General features: G+C 37.9%; 1 protein-coding gene across 4 annotated transcripts in view; it reads left to right on the plus strand.

Annotated features, from left to right (window-relative positions):
* Positions 1-19,699, plus strand: part of vri (nuclear factor interleukin-3-regulated vrille) — a 1,376,222-nt gene that overhangs the window by 467,007 nt on the left and 889,516 nt on the right. The window lies entirely within an intron of this gene.

Genomic DNA, 19,699 nt, shown 5'->3' on the forward strand with positions numbered 1-19,699 from the left:
CCAATCAGAAGACAAGTTTAGTATTTTCTGCCCTCAGGTATATATATTGTCTCAAAAAAGACACTTCAGGACTGCAATTACCCCACAAATTAAAACGCCATACTGAAAACGAAGGAAGTACTGATAAGTGTAAAGTGCAAAGAATTATAACATATATTATTTCCATGTTGTACCTCGAACATAGAGTATTGGATGACAAAGGATAATGCATGTAATATTCGTAAATACGTGATTCATGCAAAAATATATTTTTCTAACTGTATATTGCCTTGCTCACTAATTACATAACAAAATTGTGAAACCTCTTGAAGGCGGACACCTCTCTATAGCGGACAATTTTTGATTCCCCATGGCTGTCCGCTTTAGAGAGGTTTCACTGTATAATATATCACGTCATGCGGGGTGCTTTGACTCCCGTCTTTGTTTTGCAAAAATTTATTTTGTCCTCAAAATCGTCATAGTATTAATTTGTTTAAAAGTATTATTATTATGTGCCATTCACATATTAAAGCTTTCGTTGTTATGTTATTGGTTTCCAGTGTGCTTGAAAAATATAATAGAAAAAGCAAAGGACAACCTAAGAAAGTAAAAACAAGATGTGCGTTGTGTGACAGTTTAATTTTTGAAATCTATTGCATCAATAGAAAACATGTCATATGTTTCAATTACGATAAATAGACAAATGCATATCTTTGACATTTTGTGAGTACATAACATGAATTTGTGTAGTTTAATATCCACTTAATAATAGAAGCATGTCTCTATTAAAAGCATTTACGATATCGAATGAACACGAGCTCCCTCTCTTGTAGAACACAGTAGCATATCATTCACTATTCTTAACTATATTTCAAGTATTAATCAGAAAAATAAATGAAATCTTTCAGTTTAACGTTCCACGATTATGCTTGTTAGGCTAAGGAAGACGCATGATTTAGGCAAAATATGATGATGAAAGAATTGGTGAAATGAAAATGTGGGAGTACCCTGAGAAAACCAAGAAAACCCACAAATGTTGTCCACCACAAACTTACTTTGCTGGAGTTCGAATCAGGGACCACACACACCCGAGATAAGCGCTATACCACTGAGCTACCGTGCCCCATCTAGGTAATCGAGAACTGTAATTTAATAAATAAGAATAAACTAAAACATAAACAAATACGAATATGGATGACTGTTCCTGGTAATAATATTTCAATAAGATTTATCTCCACTCTCTCTTGGTTAATTTAGAGATAGGCAAAACTGGGTTCTAAAAAAACCGGAAACCAGTTTCTAGACAAACCGAAATCCGTAAGACCGACATTTCGGTTTTCTCCAAAAACGGGTTCGGTTTTTCCACCGAAACTGGCTCGTTTTTTTTCCTAAACTGGTCTCGGTTTTCACCAAAACTGGTTTCGGTGAAAACTTTTAGAAAACACACAAAATTATTTCTGTGGAAACGAAATTGGTTTCCGAACAACGAAACACTATTCTGGTCAGAAAAAGAATACATTTAAAAAACAACGAAACCGGTTTTGAAGAAAACCGAAACCGTATCCGGTGAAAACAGGAACCGGTTTGGGAGAAAACCGAAACCGACTTCGGTGAAAAAATCGAACCGTTTTTTCTAAAAACCGAAAAACTGTTTTTTGTGCCCACCACTAGTTAATATATGCATGATTATTGCATTTCACCTCTAGGTGGAAAACTTTGAGCAAAGTGAATTAATTTTACACCGTGTAGGAACAAATTAAATTTAAAAGTATTATTAGAAGAGTGAATCTATTTGAACTGAAGACTGTCAGATCACTAGACCAGCGCCTATAACACCTCGGCTATTCTTCTAGTAGTAGCGAAGTCTCCGAACTTGCTAGATGTCTTCATAAAAGGAAGGTCAGGGGAGACAGAGTGAACGACAAAATGTTTCAATAAAAAACAGAAATAACACATACGCGTTTAGTTTTCCGTATTGAGGTTAAAGTATCCAAGTCTCGGTTAGGATAACCTTCTCGAAGACATCTTCTGTGGTACTAGTAACCGAGCAGTAGTCGGTTATTTCATACTTTCCTCTTTTAACCTATTTTGGGGATGCTAGTTACAGAGAAAATTGGCAAGAATGTTTTCACCCATTTATTTGGTTACTTTAGTCAAGAAGAATGAGTCGTTAAGTTTTTAGTTTGTTTTCATTCTTGGTTATTTTTTTTCATCCACTCTGTTAAACAAGCAAAGTAACTTTTGCAGACTAGTGCTATTCTAAGATTTTCTGCATAGGTTATGCTATATTGAATCACTATAACTATTATGATATTTTGAATGTATTTGTAGTCATACTTTATTCAGGGTGGTCCGGAAGTGGGCGTACCTCCCTTTAGTTTCAACAGCATAATGTTAGTTGTGATAGAATGTTTGTACACAGTTACTTTGAAGTCTTAAGAGTCATAAACATCGGTATTATCACCATCCATGTCATCACACAGCTGAATTCTGCGCCAAGTTCTCGCAGATGTTTTGCGGAGATATTCCGGAGTCACGAGGGTGAAGATGTGTTCCACAGATGCTCGTAATTCCTGCGTTGTGTTACCTGTTTGTTTCTTGTTGCTTTATGAAATCCCAGAGAGCATTGTCTGGTGTCGTCAGATCGGGACTTCTTGGAGTCCAGACAAAGGGAGGTGATGAAGATGCACAACCTCTTCCAATCCAGAAGCCAGGAAACGTCTGATTCAGTAATTGCGCATGTGAATCGCTAAGTGCGCTGGTGCTCAATACTGTTGTATCACAACAGTGTCTGCTGTATCATAACATGTTATCTGACAATACCAAGCAATGTTACCAAACAAATGTGGGTAAAAAATAAAACCGCCAGAAAACACCAGTTAGGAGTACGCCCACTTCCAGACCACGCTGTATATATACACAGGGGCGTCGTTACCGTGTACAAGGAAAGGAGAATGGACCCTTTGACTGAATCTGTGCAGCTCCCTCCACAACCTAGGTTGTCAAGAACAACCTTATAAGTTAATATTAGAATATATGTAAGTATTTTCTCGTGGTTTTACTAATTCTAAGCTCTTTGCTCTCCGATGCTCCTCTCGATCTATTTAATTTTGCTTGTAGTGCTCCCTTTGTGTCGCTCACCAGCATAATGTCCGCAAGAAACATACTCGAAGGTGCTAACTTTTGGATATTCTTTGAAAGCTACTGCAAAATGGTATGGATTAAAAGAAGTTTCCTGATAAACTCCCACTTACCTGTGAACATTTCTGTTATTCCACACGCGCTCCTCACTCCTGACCTGAATCCATCATACGTATCTTTAATTATATAAATGTATGTTTTCAAAACACAGTTCTTCTTCAGTGCCTGCCAAATAAGATCCCGTGCCACCCTTATACGGTTTTTCTAGGTCGATGAAAACCGTATGGAGGTCCTTCTTGTATACTATACTTTTCCATTAGCATCCTAAGTACAAATATTGGATCGGTTGTCGACTTTCCTGGCATGAAACCAGGTGAAATTGGTCCTCAGATATTTCGGTCTATTCGCTCAATCTTGCTTCTATCACTCTCTCCAAGAGCTTCATTACATGGCTCATAAGTTGTGTTACCTGTAGTTGCCACATTCTCTTGCACATCTTCTTTGTTTAAGAAAAAGACACAAAGTAGCTGTTTCTTCATTTTTGGGCATATTTCCTGTTTTCAATATTCTATTAAAAAATCGAGTTCACCACTGCACTCCTTCTTTATCTAAACTTTTCCATGTTTCGATATGGATATTATCCGGTCTTGAGGTTTTAATACTTTTCATCTTTTTCATGGCTTTTTCTGCCTCTACCATGGTCACAGGCCGGAACAGTCCCTGATTCGTGGGTAGATTTTCGCAAGTTTCCTTCGGGTTTTCTTAATTGAGAAGTTTCTGGAAATACTCCTTCCACTGCTTCTTTATCGTCCTTTCATTTGTGAGAACATTGCTATTTACATCTTTGATCCAGCACACATACTAAATATCTTTCTTCTGCTTCTCTCTTACCTTCGAAAGCTTGTATATTATCTTTTTTCTCTCTTTTGTTTCCACGTTGTTGTGTAACTGATCATAAGCCCAGCCTTTGCCACACTGACTGCCTTCTTTGTGATCTTCTTCGCTCCTTTGCAATCCTCTAGGTCTCATTAATTGCCAGAGTTCTGCTATTTTTTTATTATTACGTTTTCTTCTTCACAGCTACTTTAACTTTATTCCACCACAATATTTTCTTATCAATGAGGCCTCTTCCTTTTGTTTCTCCCACAACTTTTCTTGCTGTTTCCATGAATGCTACTGATACTCTGGCCTAGTCCTATCCCACATACATCTCTATTTTTCCTTAATTTCCAGTACTTTTGATGTGATAAATTCCTTTCTAATGTTTTTCGAACTTTTCCAATCTAGTTTTCACCACTTTGTTCGAACAGGAACATTTTGTCTTCTTCTTCCAACGTTTTTCTTCATGCAGGTATCGGCGACTACGATGCGGTGTTGCTCAATGAGACTCTCACCTGGTATTATTTTGAAGTCCTTTACATTACGTAGGTTTTGTCTCCTTCGTGAGATGAAGTCGATCTGATACCCTGAGATTACGCTCTTATATGTAACTAGCAGCGTTCACCCCGCTTCGCTGCGGTCACCCCGGAACGCAATAAACTTTGTTACTTAGATAATTTTTACTTTTTCGCTTTCAAGTGATATGATAAAAACCATAGAAGATTGCAGTAAATGTTAACATTATATCGCCTGTCATTTATGTTAACCCGCCCCGCTTCGCTGCGGTCACCCCCGAACGCAATAAACTTTGTTACTTAGATAATTTTTACTTTTTCGCTTTCAAGTGATATGATAAAAACCATTATAACGCCTGTCATTTATGTTAACCCGCCGAGTGACACGGTCATGCGGGTTGCATATACATACGTTTATTTTTATACCTATGATGAACTAACAAAGGATTTGTACGTAATGGACACCTGAATGGTCAATTATCTCAAGACACTGGTAATTGAAAATTAAAGTGATATGATAAAAACCATCTAGGGTCCAAATCCTAATAACCCCCCAAAAATAAAAGAAATTGGTTCAGCCGTATTAGCGTGATGAGCGGACAAAGGATTTGTACGTTCTCTTTTATATATATAGATTAAGTGCTCTTCTTTATTCTTATAGAACGAGTTCAGGATAGCAAGATCGTATTCTTCTGCCGCTTGCTGTGTGTTGTCACCTTCCTTATTTCTGTCTTCAAATTCATATTCTCCATGCATTCTTTCATACCCTGATCTTGATCGCCCTACATACCCATTTAGCTCTCCTACTAGGACAAGCTTCTCATGTAACAAACAATTCTACAGCGCACTATTTAGCTCCATTCAAAATTATTACTTTGTTTTTAATCGCATGCAACTAGTGAGGTATAGTTGCTGATTGTATTCAAGGTTTCTCTTTCTCCATGCACGAGCTTGATTATAAAAATTTTGTTCCTTACTCTTTCACGTCCAACAATTTCTCCTTCATATTCTTATCCAGGACAATTACCCACCATTCTTTATGTTGTTCCTTGCGTATACAAGCTTGAATCCATTTCCTATCTTCTTCGATCTTGAACTATTCCATTTAGTCTTCTGGATGTATGATATACTTCCTCTTCTTCTTGGCAGCGTCTCCGATATCTCGTAGCTCCTATCTGTCAATGCCCCAACGTTCCATTTTCTTATTCTGATCTGTTGTTTCTTGACTCGCTTCTTTAGCTCCTTCTGTCTAATGTTAAAAGATGGGGTTGACTATCCCGGTGTAAACTTCTCACCCATCAGGTATAATGGAATGAAAATTGTTGTGCGAAGATTTTTTTTTGTTTCAAAGTGTATAAATACACAATTCCAAAACTTTAAGGCAAATAAAGTAAATTGTACAACTTAAAAGAGCAAAGCTTATCCACTGAATGTTTATTTTCTGCTGAGGGAATTCTGTTTGTCCCGCTTATATCACTCATGCAAGCAACGTATTCCGACTATCTTCAGACGTATCTACGTAATTTTCTATACGATTTTCGGTGACCTATAGCTATTGTAAAATTCAACGTTATATAGGTTTCTATATTCATCACTATGTTGGTCTTCTTCTATGCTAAATATTTTCTCAAATTTGTTGAAAAAAACATTGGCTTCGGAGCTCTTTGCGTCAGCGATCAACTTTCACATCCATACAATACAATAAACATAATTATCCTTTTATAAAGTTTTACTTATAATTATTTTCATTCATTGAGATTATTTACGTTCATTGTCAACAGCTATACTACGTAAGTCTCGTCTGCTTAATGTAAGATGTGAACCACTCAGATGCGCTCGAGCCTTTTCTACCGGGAATCGAACCTGGGACATCATGCACCAAAAGTAGGGTTGCGGAAGAGACGAGGAAAAGCTCTTCCAATAGAAACATAGTTTTTTTTTTAAAACAAGACACCACTTTCGCAGCGCCTTTTTATCTGTTTCAAATGGAAAAGGCGATAGGCACAATAAGAGCGATAACATAGTAGTTGATGAATGAATAATATTTTATACGGAGTGGTAACAGATGATATTTATTTCAATATCAACCTTTTACGTCTAGAACTACATTATTCTTCAATCAGACATCTATGCGGGGTTAGCCATACTACCAGAAAGTTAACGAGAGCGAGTAGCAGGTTGGTAATAGTAATATTCCTCTAATTGTAGTTCATTTTGTTACCTTAGATTCTTAATTAAAGTGGTTTCTCCCGTACTTCCGGTAAAGTTATATTGCTTTGCATTCTGAACTGTAGCTGCGTGTTTACTATTCTCAATCTTTGAATATTGTCGCGATGGTTCAGTAGTAGAGCGTTCACCTTTCGTACATGGGTTCTTGGTTCGATCCCAAGTCACACCAAGTATACTTTGAGGTTGACAAACACCTTGTGAGTGGGTTTTCTCGGGGTTCTCCCGTTTTCTTCACTCCACCATTTCATTCATTTCTCATCACCGTTTCCCTTAGTCTAGCCGGCATAATCGTGGGACGTAAAACTTAAAGATTTCATTTCATTTCATGTCAATCTTTGACTATTTTTAGTGCTCAGGTTCTAAAACCATTGCAATATATTCTATTTCCATTGGTCAATCGCGCATTTGCATTTATCATCGATCTGCGGCTTACGCTTTTCAATACTGGCATATTCTATACGTCTCTCCGCTGCTCCTTTAACAGTTCTCTGGATACACCTAAGGTTTCCCCACTACCGACAGTAGTTTCATTGTTTCCTTCATTTCCACCATTGAATGCATCTTGTTCGATGCAACACATTCCTTGTGATAGCTCAGATGTTTATTGGTAATATATTTACACTGTATTGAATTTGGGTTGATTTTTTTTTAAATACATAGTAAGAATTTGGTATGATATACATAAATAGTAACATTATTTTTGAAGAAATACGAGGGAGATCCAAAAAAAGCCGGATTGAAAGAGCACCGCCGTTCCTAGGCGTAGTAGAGAGTTCTCCCGCTAGGTGGGTCTAGTAGAGACCTTCCTAAATCAGTTGACCAAACGGCGTCTGCGTAGGAGGTTAACGTTTGATCGTATTATTGTTTTTCTCGGCTGTTCTCGTTTGCGTGCGAAATCGTTATGGCAGATTCAAAGAAAGAAAAAGTGTGTTTGAAATGTTGCTAACTACTTGTAAAATAGAAAACGAAAACTTACCAAATGCTTCAATGGGCTTTCAAGAAGGATACTATGAACCACACTGAGAAAAATCCATTATCCGGACAGCGGTATATTGTACAAATACAAGGATTCGTTATGTTTACTAAGGAAATCTGTACGGAGCGTACTTTATCCATATGCTACACAGCTACTGCCTTTAACGCGCTTGGATGTTATATCATGTCGCTGCAGGATGTCTGACATCTAACAATCTTCCGTATTTTATATACGTATACGTATGTTAAATACTTCAGCTATATGTTATATACGTCCATCTGTGTGTGAGGTCCTGACCGCCTCTTTCTTGCACCATAGATGACGTCATGACACAACTGTCGTATGCTTGCGAGCTGGTTTATAAACGAGGTTGTTTACAAACGGAAAAGAAGAGCGGAAAGAAACAAAAGCCTGGGTAAGTGCAATAGTAAATTATCACTTTAGTTAAATATTCCATTAATTATATATTCCTTTAGTATAACTTGCTTTAATATAGTACTAAACAAGTAATGTGATTTATGACTACAATTCTTACTATTGTAACTCGTTAATGGTTGAGGAGAAAGAAATGGGTTAATCTGAATTTTGAGAAATCTTTGAATATTAATGTTTTGTAACTTTTTACATTTCAAGGTAGGCAAAATGAATGTTATGTGTTTATTCTTTCCTTTTTATATGTGACGGTTTATTACTTGATGGAGATTTACTACAGGACTGCTTAACATAATTGCTAAGAAACCGTTTTCAGCGCGAACATTTTCTTGTGTAGTGAAGATTTAGGATTTAGATTTCTGGGCTTTCGGCATCAATGACCTTGTTAGCCCGTCACATGTGAGTTATGACGTCCCTCGGTGAGCACACTATCCGGGGAAAGGGAAGGAAGCAAACGGCCTGGGACCTATATGTTGGGTACCACCCGGCATTTGCCTGGTGTGAAATGAGGAAAACCCAAGAAAGTCTGATTCAGGATGTCTGGACTTAAAAGCTTTTGATACTTTTTCGACCGAGTGCCCCTACCGGAATCGAACCTGGGTCCGCTCGTACCGAAGGCGAGAGCGTTAGCAACTACGCTACGCGGAGCCACTTGTGTCTAGGAAACCTATTTTTATTAGGATATTTGCAACAAAATTTATTTCCTTTCTTTCTTTATTTTTCTTTTTCTTTTTGTTTTTTAACAAAAAAACAAAACATATTTTACAGCCTCACTGAAATTTAAAAACAGCAGTCAGGGAGAGCTCACGTTTAAGGTTCTTTTTGTTTTGTTTTGTTTTATTTTGCTTGTTATGTTCTCTAGTTAACTAATGTTTGAGTTTCTGAGAATTACATTATTATTATTTTTGTTTCATAATTTTCGAACCAAAACTTAGATGTTTTTCTTTTTTTCCTTGTGTTGACGTCATTGTGGCAAGTTGGGGTGTTTGTATCGTACCTTGGCATTAATTTGGTTACTAGCACATAGTTTCAAGGTCATAAGTTGTAGGCCGCTTGAAACAGCTATTACACAGTTTGAAGAGTTACGAGTGTCAGGCGTTTGACTCGCAGCTTTCGTTACAGCGTCTAAATTGCAGTATTGGATTGCGTCCAGCTTCTATGGCTGGTTAAAAAGTTATATCTCTTTCGTAATATGGTAAGAAATACAATGTAACAGTTAGGTATAGTATATATGACTAGTTTAATTAGTCGGAAATTACTCTGTTTCCTTGTCTTATTCTTTCGATTATGTTTAAGTACTGTGTCTTCATAGTATTGTTTCACTATTTCTAGAAGGAATTAATATAAGTATTAACGAAGTAAAGAATAAGCAGAAGCCCACTTTGATTGACGTTTACTATTTCTCATACTTCATTGAGAATGTTTTGATCCCCAATTGCGCAAACTTCTAGTATGTGTGTGTGTTTCTTTTTGTTGTTGTTGTTGTTGTTGCTTACACTGCTTTAGATATGAGCTCCTTCATGGCTAAGCGGTTAGCGTACGCGCCATTGGTGTGGGAGACCCGCGTTCGATTCCCGGCGGGAGTGGTTCGGAGTCCATGTTAATCAGTAAGTCCACGTCTCATACAGCCTCGTTGCAGAAAAGGATATTAAAATCAACTCAGCACTGCTTTACAGATGGAGTTGTTTGATTCAGGGTTCGAATGAAGCTTTTTACGGGAAGCAGGCACGCAGCCAATGGGTGGGTCCAGACCCCCCTCCCTTCGGATCCAGAAATGAAAAATATTAAGGAAAGATGAAACAAAAAGAAACAGATGAATCAGCCTCAAAAATATAACGTTACAATAAGCGTTTTGGTTACTCTTTCTTACGAGGAGCTTTGTGTGGAGGAAACGGGAGGGGGGGGCGGATCAAGTTGAAATTGGATATTATTGTAACGGAACATTCCGAATTCCATCTAGCTCCATGTTAACCGTATGCAGCGGCGCAAATCTGTCTTCAACATTGGGAGGGACGGGTAAGATAGTTCTCATAATTTTTTTAAGGATGTTCAAAATATTTATGAAGTTGAAAAACAATGCTGCGGAGGATCAGGGGAGCAGAGTTGTCTTAAAAATTGTGAGGCGGGCAGATTTAAGGCTTATTCTGGGGTGGGGACATCAATTTCATCTTACTTTCCTTTGTGGCAATCGGACACAAATCATCACATTTCTCTCCAAAAAACGCATTTCAAATCGGATTATTGAGGGGAAAGTCCCCCCCAGTTCCAAGATTGGAGGGGACATGTCCTCATCCCCCCGGGATTTGCGCCAGTAACCCTATGGACTACAAATGACGATCGATAAACCGGTTCTTTCAGATAGCCTGTCAGAACTTAAGCAATGCCCAGAATTACCAATAATATGAACCATTTTGAATTTCGCGGCAACACTAATCCATTTTATAGGATGTCTTTACTCCCGAAAGAGATCTCGTTGCTATCCTTGACGGCATTGAACTAAGATAAGAGAAATAGAAAGAAGACGAGAAGAACCGAGTTCGAATGACCTCGGAAGACTATGTCTTTGTCAATACTTTTTTCTATTCTTTTACGCAAGATTTCTTCATAAATCTTTAATTAAAATACTTACTAACATATCCTCATTTTATTGTCCTAACAAATCAATATGGATGTGTTGTCAGTAAAATAGTTTAGATTGATCGAACCCCTGGTGTGATAACCACAGTATTTCGTCACGGACCTCCCGTATTGTGAAATCGTGGCTACGTGCCTGCGTGGAGGGGGCGACTTTTCAGATATACAATCCTAGCATTTTATTTCTCAGTGATGCAAGATATAATATATAGTATATAATATGTAAAATATGAAATGAGGGAAAATATTTTCCCGGCAAGGGAGAAATTCTTCGGCGAGTTGGGGAAATTACTTGACGAGAGGGAAAATCTTCATCCTCCGTTGATTCAAATCTTGATCGAAGATCATGCGAGTAGGATTCCATATTATGCTGTAGGTGTAGGTAGTACACAGTCTTGGCGCTGAATAGGACGCTAAGCTTCAAGCCAACCACATGTCTGTAATAACCTATTGCGATTGAATGGTAATGTAACGTAATGTACGATATGTGCATTTTCTAGATGCCATAAAATTATAATTTTAATTAAACATTCCACGATTAGTACTTCAGGTTAAAGGAGTTTGATGATTAATTGAAGTGAATAATCGAGACAGTGATTCTCAATCTTCTTGACTTACGATACACTTTACTAAACCCCAGTGACATCGATATATTTGTTTAGATTTTGGATTGCTTTCCAACAAGTCGAGCCGCGCCAAAGCTGTGTAGGCTTACTAAGTTAAGTGAACTATTCCTAATCTAAATCCATTGTTTTCGGGGGCGCAGAAATGGACAGTGACACTTCCGATACTATTTAAACCAAAATTCAGCCAAGCAACTTGGGGAGGGAAAGAGGGGAGACGGATCTTACAAATGATCGAAAATAACCCATATGAGAGAGCGTTTCGTAATAGTAAAAAAAGTGACTGACTAACGTAACATATTACTGATTTTCTTATTTTCACCCAACGAAGCAGGTAATTAACGCTAGTACTTGGTATGTGTAGACTAAATGAGGTGATTTGTTTCGTGACCCTTCGAACAATGTACGAAGCGGATGCAAGCAGTTAATACATGGAGTTAGCTTACCTAAATTTAGATTTCGCTTTCCGAAATCTTAATGGATGTATTAAGTGATTTCGTTACTTACACTCTCAGTCTCTAAATACAAGGATTCAAAACACATTTTCGATTCCAAACTATGACTCTGCTAGACAAAGAAAGCATAGGCCAATGTATGTTTTACTTCATTTTCATATACGTGCTCGTAGGTTTTCTCGGGGACTTGGTTTCCTCCCACTTTCTCATTCCACCAAATATTCCATAATCATTAACTTGCTTTAATCACCGTCTCCCTTAGCCTAACAGCATAATCGTGGGACATTAAACTCAAAGACTTTATTTTTCTTTTCAAGTAATTACTTTTCTCTCCCTTATTTATTTTTAATTTAATTTCTCTTTCAATTTCCCTCTTTTAGGAACATCAACATAATTTGCAATTCTTTCTCATTATAATAACACTATTAAAAGTCCCATATGCAGCTCACCACGTTGGAACCCAGCGGAAACAGATGAACAACGAATATTGTCGAAAATATGTATTGCTTACAGCGGCGTAGCGAGCATTACAAGATTGGGAGGGGGATGAAACTTGAAATTGCCAAGTCTTGATTTTTTTTCTTAAAAAAATGTCAAGTCTTGATAAAAAAAAATTGCCAAGTGTTTCGAAAATCTTACAAACCCTATGAAAAACTATTACAGCAACCTTATTTTCATATTCGTTCCATTCCATGCCCCGTCTGAGACACGAATAAGATCAGCCCTTGTTCCGCTCTCGAGTCTAATTTAATATCTAACCTCAGGATCATTATCATCACCCACGAAGCACAACTGTTAATTTGATAACTCATGGCTATGTTAGGTAACCTCCGCCAGCTAATCTTCACGAGAACCTTTAAAGTTACAATCAGTTGTAGAAATGCATTTAAAAACGTAGAATAAGGTAGGTTATATTTACTGTTTGTGATGTAGAAGTGCCTAATTTACATATTAAACATTCAATTGAGGGGTTCAGTGAGAGACCAGGCTAACTTACATCCAGGTCAAGATTGAGATTTTGACGGAACAGCATACTAATGTCATTAATTGACCTTTGCCTCAACCACTTGTCTGTGTGGCTTGTCCTGAGACAGGGGCGGGTCCAGGGAGGGTCTATCTCCCCCAAGAAGAGGAAACTTTGTGTATTTTAATATAAAATAAAACCCACCCAGAGTTGAATCTCTTAAAAGTAGCTCTATCTTGTAAGTAGTGGCACTACAACCCACCGCCCCCCAGTAGTCCATCCTGGATCCACCCCTGTTGTATACTAAGCCAAACTATGAATATCAGACGTATCCTTTGTAACGTGCTGTTTTCATTTGTTTCCTTTTCTTTCAGAAAGTTAAAATTGTCAGTTAGCCTAGTCTCTCGCTAAACTGTCAATTGTGACAAAACACACCAATAATTGTTGATGCCAACTAAAACATACATATCCAAAGCCTACAAAATATATCACATTATTTAAGTTTTTTCTTTCTTTTCTTTTTTTTTTTTCAAAATTGCTTGCAATGTTTTTCTTCGTGCCAAGCATCCGAATGTCATCTTGAATTCTGACCTTCTCATTTCACTACAATTCTTTGAAGTGTAAGACTGCGCAGCTTTTTTTCCCCCTCTCTCTCGCTCTCTTCAGTCCTTCAGTCTCCCCCACTTTGATTTCATGATTTCGCACTCTGATGAAAAGTATTAAACACCAAAATGGAAAAGTACTAATATATAACCTCTCTTTTAGTAGCCCCTCCAACCACACGCCCGGGGCACGTGCCTTGCTTGCTCGCCCATAGCTCTGTGAGCTATATAAGTAAAATACAATGCGCGCGCATATGTAAACTTGGTGCCAGCTTTGATTCTCGCTGAGAGAGTATACATATAATGTTGGTTCGAATTCCATCAAAACCATAGGCTCATTTTTGTGTAACCTTGGTACTGAAGAAGACAGTAGACTTCAACAAATATTCCTGTCGGGCCTCGATGGCTCAGTGGTAGAGCGTTCACCTCTGGTGTTTGGGGTCTTTGGTTTGATCCCAGCTCGCGCCAAGTAAACTTTGTGGTGGACAAACACCGTGTGAGTGGGTTTTCTCGAGGTTCTCCCGTTTCCTCCCACTTTCTTCATTCCACCATTTCATTCATTATATCATCATCAGCGTCTCCTTTAGCCTAGCCGGTATACCCGTCATTATTGATACAACTATTATATACAGGATGCATCAGAAGTCCCTTGTCATCCTCTCTGAAAACTACAGGGATGTAGTTTCATTGATTGCGAGATAAGAGATACACATTAGGCCCAGAGGGATACTTTCGGATTACATCACGCGGACGGTCGCCATCTTAGATTCGAAATTGTAATACGGACGATAAGTGGGTAGTGTGATACATGGCCATGCACTAAAATGTTCTGAGGATGTCAAATATGCAATCAGATATCATGTAACTTATTCTGGTGAAATGTTATTGGCAGTGAACCAAGTGAGACTATATGTAGTGGTATGTCATACCCTTCTGTTTTTTTTTCAGTGATAGAGACATACCGTTTCTGGTTTTTTAGTGATCAAGATATACCTTCACGGAAGAATAAATGCTAAATACCATTAATAAATCCATTTTTTATACGTATTGACGAATAGCTTTGCACATAAAAAGATTGTATTTCTTATGTAGATTCTAAGTTGACAATACTGACATTTTTACCTTTTTCTACCTTTTGTTTGTAAAATGAGGTGTTTTCAAAGAAGTTCATTTAGTTTATATTTTGATGTGCCGTATTGAATTGTTTCTTTCGTATGTATGTATGTGTCGTCTTGTCTGAATTCGTATATGCGTCGTGTTTTGAGCATGGGCGGATTTAGGGGATTGCTGTGGGGGCAGATCTTACGGGAGTTTGAAATACCCCTCATTCGAGTGTGTGGTCCAGGAGTTTTCCCGCTGGAAATTGTTAATATTAAAAGTCGGTTTTTGAGCACTTTCGTGTATAATTCTCTGATACAAGGTAAGGGCTATTTTTATTTATTTTTTTCCAGAAAGTTGTTCACGATGGATGGATCAGTCTCTCCGTTTTTTCTCCGTAACTAAAAGAAGCTTTCCAGTGGTTTTCAGACATTATGTAAATAGAAATGCAATCTTGTAGGCTTCACACCTCACTGCATTTGAACATTTAGATAGCCGATATGTCGAGTCAAAATCGTAATAAAACACACCGCCTCTGATTTTTCCCACTTCGAACACATTTCCCTGTTATAGTCAGGGGTAAAAGCGAGGGGGAACGCGGGGGACGCAGTTCCCCACCTCGAAAAATATGTAGGGCGTCCCCCAGATCCTAAAATGGTACAATGGGCAGAGATAGGCAGGAGGAACGGCCTGGAGTGATGCCGCTACCTACCGTCCCCCCACCTTTTCAGGTCCACTTTTACCCCTGGTTATAGTATATGTTCCACATGTTCCTACTGAGCAATAAACATTTGCAGAAGCTTCTTCCAATTGCTGTGGACACAAAGTAGGATATAGGGTCAAATTTGTGCACAGACGATGGCGATACTTTGTTCTAGATGATAAAAATTATGAATATTTACTGCACAACCCATAGCCTTAACTTTTCCACTTAGCTAGAAATTGAACAGCGTTAGGTCCGGTGATCGAGCAGCCATTCAACTGCCTCTCGTCGATCAACCCATGTTCTAGAGAATTGTTCAAGTAGTGACGCAATACGAATCCATAATGAAGAAAGCGCTATGGTGTTGAAAAAACTGCGAGAATGTACCATCCTCGGGCATCGCAGCTCGCAATATCTATCCCTGTACGAGCGTGAGGTATTATTCTGCAGTTAATTTTATGGAATGAAAAAGTGACTGATTAGACGTATTCCTCATTTGTCTGCCAACACCATAATTAATTTTCTTTGCGCTGGTCATGTTGGAGGGGTCTTGCCCGCGGGGTTGTCAGGTGACCAATTGTGCATGTTCTGCCTATTAACCTTCCCATTTACGTAGAGGTCAGCTTCTTCTGAAAAGAGTATTTGCATAAAAATGTTAACCATAATTACTTACTGCACTTGGCGATCAACATCGTTCTCGTGGAGATGTTGCTTCATTTGCACCTTGTACGGATGCACTTATACACGCGCAGACCCTATGACTCAACCCACATTGCATTAATAAATGACGTGTGCTCCTCTGGGGCCACATCGAGAAAGAAGTCAGCACTGCCGTAGGCGTTGCTTCATCTGTAGCTGTCTACGATCGTCCGCTACGACGTATGTCCACGAATGTGCCCGTCTCCTCAAATTTAGTTAATTACTGTGACACTGCAACATGTAACACAGTCACATTGTGGATGATTCTGTTTGCAATCGGTAACCACTGTACAGGCACTCCTCCCGCTCCACAGTTTGAATATTTCGATGCATTCCTCACGTGCTAACGGTATGGTTCTACATCTAGAAGAAAGAGGTAAATACAACGTTCAATTGGCAATAACTTTTCACCAAATTAAGCTCCATGGAATCTGATTGCATATTTGACATACTCAGAAAATTCTAGCCCGTGGCCATATATATATCACATTACCCACCAGTTTATAACAAATTTAATCCAAAATGGCGGCCGTCTGTGAGAGTATTCCCAAACGGCCTAATGTGTATCACCCATCTCACATTCAATTAAACTACACCCGTGTAGAATTTAGAAAGGAACTTCGTATGATGTATACAGGGTGTTTCGAAAGTCCTCTGACAGTTAGAGTTACAACAAAACGTAAGAGGAAAAACCATTTCTAAATATGTTGTTTTCAATCTAAAGTGAACACTTTTTAAATCGGAGGAGCCGTTTGGGCTGTACTCTTTATGCGCCCAATGTGGAATGAAACTGCAATGTTACCATTTACCTGGACCCACAACATATGTGAATTCACTTCATTCACTTATGTTGTGGGTCCAGGTAAATGACAACGTTGCATTTTCATTTAACATTGGACGCATAAAGAGTGTAAAGCCAAACGGCTCATCCGATTTTGAAAATTCCTTCAACTTACATTGGAAACATCATATTTGGAGACGGTTTCCCAATTACATTTTGTTGTAACTCTGATAATAATCGAGTTACTTTATGTCAGGGGACTTTTGAGACACCCTATATATCTTATGGAATATATGTTTGATGTCCCTATAACTGTAGTATAATTTAGTTTGTTTAAATTTACAAGTTATTACAAGTAGATTCTGACTTACATGCGTAAGAGTTTGTATGTAACTAACTAATGAATTGTATTTCATGAAATTTACATTGAAATATTTAACACAAAATCTTTTATATTCATGCTTAAATTAGTGACTTTGCTTTGGACTGCAACTGATTATTGTACCCCATTATTGCTTGAGAAGAAAACCGATGTCCGAATCTTCATTTGGAGAAATCAAAGAACTATTGGAATCCTGAGGATTGCAATCATTAATTTCTACACTTCAAGGTGCGTAAATTATATCTAGGTATATTCTGTGTTTATTGTTATAATTACTATTACTATTATTGGGTTTAGAATCAATCAAGTACTTCATGATATTTTAGAGGAATCAAGATGGCTGCCAGATAGATAAATATTTGAGCGTCAGGCCCTTATTTCTTTTCAATTTTATATTTAATCAATGTCTATTCCCCCCCCCCTCATTATTCCATCAAATCGTATTCCAAGATCATCAATTTTCAATACTCATTTGTGACTGTCAGCATACATAGCATAACCGTAGGACGTAAAACAAAGATTTCTTTTTATTTTTCGTTTTTATGTCTTTTCTCCATAGCTGTGAAAAATAACGCCTTCAACATCATAAATTTGTATGCTACTTGCCTGCTTTCGAGCACAGTAATCAACTATTTGGACATTAAGAAGCAAAGCAGGTCTACGTTGCAGTTAGCATAGTTTTGAAAGGATGTGACATAATTGATATTGGTGTTGCGATGTTCAGCCTAAACAGTGCAAGTAAATAAATCTGTAACAATTGTATTGGTGTTTAGCTTACATGTCCTCCAGACGGGCCTTTTTTTTTTTTTTTTTTACATCTTGTTACTTCTACTCTATATGAGGGGTCGCGGTGGCTCAGTGGTGGAGCGTTCACCTCTGGTGCTTGGGGTTCTGGGTTCGTTCCCAGTCCCCGCCAAGTGAACTTTGTGGTGGACAAACACCGTGTGCGTGGGTTTTCTCGGGGTTGTCCCGTTTCCTCCCACTTTCTTCATTCTACCATTTCATTCAATACTCATCATCACCGTCTCCTTTAGCCTAACCGGCATAATCGTGGGACGTAAAACTCAAAGATTTCATTTCATTTCTACTCTATATGAAGTATATTCTGAGGTTGTGTTTTTGGGGACGTGGTAGCTCAGTGATGGAGCGTTCACCTCTCCTGCGTGGAGTTCCTGGATCGATCCCAGCACGTGCCAAATGGGCTTTGTGTTGGACAAACACTGTGTGGTATTCTCGGGGTTTTCCCGTTTTCTCTCACAGTTTTCATTCTACTATTTCATTCATTCTCATGATTATAGTCTCCTTTAGCATACCCGGCAAAAGCGTGGAACGTAAAACTCAAAGATTTCATTTCATATAAACTTTGGTGCAAAGTAACCCCATAGATGAAGATATTTTGCACCACATACAAAAAAGTATGTTCAACATACTAACATAATGTTTGTTTGCAATGTTTTCTCTCCTGTATTTATACATTTCACTTTTTACACAAAACTGCATGTGTAACGAATTTTTGTTACGAAATTCGAGACGAGACATAGCTCTTCCAATAGAAACAGATACAGTTTTCGAGACGAGACAACTTTCGCGACACCTTTGCGAGAGGTGACAGTCTCAAATCATTTCTCGTGCGTACCCCTAGCCCATATCGTGCGTTATAAAAAAGCATGTTAATGAGAAATAACAACATGTAAATACAATATAGGTAGTTAAAAACATTTTTGTTTTCATTCTTCAGTAATGCATTATTATTAACCTCAGTATTTTATAGTCCATTCTTAATCTTAAGGTGATATATAATTAAGTTTTGAATTCGGTTAACTTATTTTGTTTCTCAAATTGTATTAACAATGTATGTACAAACATGTTTATTTTCATTCTTGAGTGCTTAAAGTCACTATAGTTATTAAACATAGTAATTAATATTGTACTCTTAACGTTAAAATAATATACAGTTAACTTTTGAATTCAGTTAACATATTTCTTACTGAAATTGCTTTAAAAAGTATGTAAAAACTTTTTTATTTTCTTTCTTGAGTGCCAAAAGTGATGCACAGTTATTAAGATTAGTACTTTATACTCTATTCTTAATTTTAAACTGATAAACAGTGCGTTTCTAAATAAATTATGTCAAGTTATTTGAGTGACGAACACTGGTACAAAACCCTAACTACCACTGGAACATTTCGATTTTCAGATGACTACTACCGGTGCAATACAAGGGATTTTAAAATATTGTTTTTCCTTCAACGGCTATTCGATTTTGAATTCTGACTACATGGTCATATATAGGAAGGGTCAGTGTCTCTTTCCAACTATGGTACAGCTCCGACCGATTCACGGTGCTCACAGAAGAGACAAAAGAGTATGTTTTCAACCTTAAAGTAACGACCACTGGTGTTTTTGCCCTGGTATGCAAAAGTAAGTGGGTACCCCAATGGGGTAGAGGGGTACTATGCGGTACCTAATTTCTGCATTTTAGATATATGGAAATACATGTATCTAAAATGTAAAGAACTGATATTTGTTTACCGAAAACTGCAACTCGGTAATCCTTACGGATACCGAGATATGGGAAAATAAAGAGCGACACGATATGTATGTGGG

Source organism: Thermobia domestica, chromosome 6 (genome assembly GCF_964235325.1).
Source record: "Thermobia domestica chromosome 6, izTheDome1.hap1.1, whole genome shotgun sequence".
Taxonomy (NCBI): domain Eukaryota; kingdom Metazoa; phylum Arthropoda; class Insecta; order Zygentoma; family Lepismatidae; genus Thermobia; species Thermobia domestica.